This window comes from Bison bison, unplaced genomic scaffold, assembly GCF_000754665.1.
Source record: "Bison bison bison isolate TAMUID 2011002044 unplaced genomic scaffold, Bison_UMD1.0 scf7180017864332, whole genome shotgun sequence".
NCBI lineage: Eukaryota > Metazoa > Chordata > Mammalia > Artiodactyla > Bovidae > Bison > Bison bison.
In genome coordinates this window covers 379,977-385,082 of record NW_011494904.1, presented here as the reverse complement: position 1 = coordinate 385,082, position 5,106 = coordinate 379,977, and positions in this window count along the sequence as shown.

Genomic DNA, 5,106 nt, shown 5'->3' with positions numbered 1-5,106 from the left:
TTTCTTCACAGTCCAACTCTCACATCCATACATGACCACTGGAAAAACAATAGCCTTGACTAGATGGACCTTTGTCGGCAAAGTAATGTCTCTGCTTTTGAATATGCTATCTAGGTTGGTCATAACTTTCCTTCCAAGGAGTAAGCGTCTTTTAATTTCATGGCTACAGTCACCATCTGCAGTGATTTTGGAGCCCCCAAAAATAAAGTCTGACATTGTTTCCACTGTTTCCCCATCTATTTGCCATGAAGTGATGGGACCAGATGCCATGATCTCTCACTTAATAATGGAGGAAACTGAGTCTGAATGAGATGTGGGAACTTGCAAATGCTCTATGGCTCACTTGCTCCCTTACTCCCGGTGTACAGGGAGCAGAGTCTATATATTACTTACTTCTGTTTTGCTGGGAGCAAGCACTAGTTCTGACACCTTGAAATAAGGGCCTAGCTGTTGTTCAGTCACTAAGCCGTGTCCAACTCTCTGCGACCCCATGGACTGCAGCACACCAGGCCTCCCTGTCCTTCACCATCTCCTGGAGTTTGCTCAAACTCGTGTCCATTGAGTCAGTGATGCCACCCAACCATCTCATCCTCTATCGTTCCTTTCTCCTCCTGCCTTCAATCTTTCCCAGCTAAAAACTGAGGCTTACGTAGGCTCATGACTAAACAGTGCTTCCCAATCATGTAGCTTTTGTCTAGTCAAGCAACCCCTCTCCAATATGAAATGGAGATGGAAATCCATCTGGAATCCGTGTAAGGTGAGCATGCTGTGCATGTGTCTGTCACAAAGCAAACATGCCATGAAGAGTATTCATTATTTTTATGCTATTTCGTATTTATTTGTCAAACTCTACTGAGAATCTATGAAAGCATTTCTGCTGTTCACAGACAATCAAAAGATTGGAACAAATGAAAAAGTTCTTGAATGATGCTAACTTCTAGGTTAGCAAAGATTTGAGTCACAGTTTAAAGTGGCAGATTATGAAACCGAAACAAAAACTTCAAAAATGTCCTGTTTTCCTCAGTTTGGTGATATTCATTTCCAGTTTGAATACAGTAACAACACAGGTTCAGATAAGATAAAAAAGCAAACACAGCAGATGAACACTTTCTTTCACCCTTATGATGGTATATGTCTAACAAGAAATTTCCTAAATTCTTTTAATAGGAATATTTAGTGTCTGAATATGTATGAATAATTTACTGGAAATTGAGAACAAATCTGACAAAAATGGGGTTGTCTTCAGAAATAAAATATGTATATATACTTATACGTATAATTAAAATATATAAAAATAAAGATGCATTTATGGTAAACCATTTCTGGTGTGCTTCTAGATTTGAGTTAATTTGTCAACTTTTACTTTTTAGACTAGAAATCATATTTTAGCTTAATTTCAAACTGACTTTGATAATTAATTACATTTTCTTTGTGCTTCTTTAATTCCCTGAAACAGGTTGTACTTTTGGTGTTTTTGTTCAGCTAACTCTTATAGTTTTCTCTTTGCTGAAAAAATAAATACATCATGTTTTGGAGAATTACATGTATTCCAAAAACTTGTAAGTATATGTTTTACTCAATATTTCTTCATATGTTAGAAAGATATGTGAAATATATTTGTAAATCATATAAGATAAAAACGTGTAGAACAATTTGTATGCTCAGTTGCTCAGTTGTGTACAACTCATAGCAATCCATGGATGGCAGCCCTCCAGGTTCCTGTGTCAATGGGATTTTCCAGGCAAGAATACTGCAGTGGGTTTCCATTGCCTTCTCCAGGAGATCTTCCTCAACCAGGGGTCAAATCCACATCTCTTACATCTCCTGCTTTGGTAGATGGATTTTTTTTTTTTTGCCACTGAAACACCTGGGAAGCTCCAATAATATTTATTTATGCAATAAAAGGCAATGGTAAGAATGCTAGAAGTGACTCTATTCAATAAAAAATGTGGGAAAAAGTATAGTGAACAGTAGAATTTCTTTTTTAAGTAGTTCTCTCTTAGAACTTTCTCTCTTCTACCTTATTTGGAAGGAACACAGCAATAAATGCACAAGTGGTTATCAGGGATTATACTTGAATGGACATACGTTTTATGTTGCAGTTAATGTACGTTAGGTCCAATATTTCCTATATTCATAATAAAGTGCAATGATAATCAATGTAAATATTTGAAAACTCTGAGGCAATGTAAGTATCAAGCTGAAGGATATTTTTGTCATTCAAATTTTGAAAATTATTTAGTACTTATATGAAAAAAATTCTTAGAATACCTCATTTACATCTGTGTATTATTTCACAAGTCATTCTGAAAGACTAATTTGTACTTAGTATAGTTGAACTAGGTTTCTGTAATTCCTTTTGGTGAGAAGAATGAAAAAATGTCCATTAAATGGGATAATCAAATTCCTACAAATCCACATCAGTACTCACTTCAGTATTCTTAAAATATAATTGGTTGAAGTGACTTTCAAATAAATCCCAGACTGGGTCATTTCCTGTGGTCTGAGGAAGGGAAAGTGAATGAGTGAGAAACACCAGGTAACAAGTAGAAGAACAGCAAAGCCAGTTTAGCAGAAAGGAGACAAGAGGAATATCTAGTTTTCAGAATATATTGTTTTTATTGTTTTAAAATATTTACTGTGAAAAATATCAAACACACAAGTGTAATAAACCTGTTCTCTCCATAACCTAGGTGAGGCAACTCACCATGTTTTACCACTTTATCCTTGCCTCATCTATTTCATTTTTGGTACAATTGTCAAGAATTCCAAAGCAACTTCAAGACCATACACCATTGCAACATACATCTTAAGATTTATATCTCTCCCCAAAATGTAAATAGTTTTTTAAATATTAATAAGACCAAATTTTAAATCTAACAAAATTGATACTTTCCTGTAGTTACCTAATATCCTACCATGTTTAAAACTGTTTATACAAATCAGAATCTAAAACAAGTCCTTAAATTGCATTTTATTTTTATGCCTCTTTTTTTTTTTAATTAACTGTCCTCTTCTTATATGTCATTAACTTGTTGGATAATTTGCTCCAGTTATTGGAAGGATGACCTGTATTGAAAGTACTAGTCACTCAGTTGTGTCTGACTCTTTGTGACCCCAAAGACTATAGCCTGCCAGGCTCCTCTGTCCATGGAATTCTCCAGACAAGAATACTGGAGTGGACTGCCATTCCCTTCTCCAGGGGGCATTCCCAACTCAGGAACTGAACCCGGGACTCCTGCATTGCAGACATATTCTTTACTGTCTGAGCCACCAGGAACAATGTCCTAGTTTCTGATTTTAACCTGCTTTTTCATCGTCTCATTTAGCTTCTTCCTACATTTCCTGGAGGGTAGCTGTAAAGATTTAAATAGACTCACTTTCAACTTTCTTTACCTAACAATATTTATTAGTAACCATAAATATGCTATGCTACATTACATTAGGCACCATATACTATCTTATTGTCCTGCTTTTAGTGATGCTGAGAGTGAACAGTAGGTAAAACAGTAGGGGGCAAAACAGTAGGTATTCTGTACTTTCATTGTAAAGTTGCCCATCAATCCTTTATCTAATGGTTTTATTCACTAATGTACTTTGCCTGAAACACTTGTTTCACATTTACTAGCTGAGTTTATTCTTTCCATAAAGAATTACTTTTACTGTTCTGGTTTACCTAAATGGTTATGCTGAAATATAGTTTGCACAGAAAATATAAATTAAATACTGACTTCTTTCCTTTGCCTTACCCTTTCATCTCTTTTAAAAAGTGTCATTGTGAAATTAGAGGGGTTTTTTAATTGTAGTTATTGTTCTTTCCAATGATCAAATCCTTCCATATTTGACCATTGGAAGTCTCTGTAGGCTCTTATGTCATCTTTATCGTCACTCTATTTATTATTTTCCTGGCTTTATTATGGCATATTGACATTTAGCAAACTACATATATTTACAGTGCACAATTGAAAAAGTTTCAACATGTGTAGATCCATGTAAGCATATGTCAATCTAGAATATGAACATAATCATCATTCCCCAAGGTTCATTGCCCCTGCAAGTGCAACTCTCCCTCCAGAGTAGAGCTGCCAGGAGCCCCAGCCCCGCCCAAGCCCCTTGGGCACACGTGTGTGTGTGTGTGTGTGTGTGTGTGTGTGCTCAGTCCCTCAGTCGTGTTTGACTGTGACCCCATGGACTGTAGCCCACTAGGCTCCTTTGTCCATGGGATTTTCCAGGCAAGAATAATGGAATGAGCTGCTATTTTCTCTCCTGACCCAGGAACTGAACCCATGTCTCCTGCATCTCAAAAATTTGCAAGAGGATTCTTTACCCCCTGGGAAGCCCTGTGATGGTAGTTTTGCCTTTCCTTTTTTTTTTTTTTTTTTTTTGAGAGTTTGTGTTAAGTAGAATCATATAGTGCATAGTCTTTTCTGTACTTACCATGTTGGTTGTGAACTCTGTTTTTGTGTGTTGATATTTCTTATTACTGAGTAGTTTTCCATGTGGAAGATATATCACATTTCTTTATCTATCTGCTGGCCAATGGGCATTTCGAACATTTCAGTTTATGCTTACTACAGAAATAGCTGCTGAGAATACTTGTGTACAACATATGATTTGGACACACTCTTGGGGTAAATACCTAGAAGTGGAATTACTAGTTTTTTGGTAGATGTGTCTTTAGTTTTTTCAAAAATTCTCAAATTGTGATTGAACAATTTTACATACTGCCAATTCTTCAAGCCAGGCTTCAGCAATACATGAACAGTAAACTTCCTGATGTTCAAGTTGGTTTTAGAAAAGGAAGAGGAACCAGAGATTAAATTGCCAACCTCCGCTGGATCATGGAAAAAGCAAGAGAGTTCCAGAAAAACATCTATTTCTGCTTTATTGACTATGCCAAAGCCTTTGACTGTGTGGATCACAATACACTGTGGAAAATTCTGAAAGAGATGGGAATACCAGACCACCAGACCTGCCTCTTGAGAAATCTGTATGCACGTCAGGAAGCAACAGTTAGAACTGGACGTGGAACAACAGACTGGTTCCAAATAGGAAAAGGAGTACGTCAAGGCTGTATATTATCACCCTGTTTATTTAACTTATATG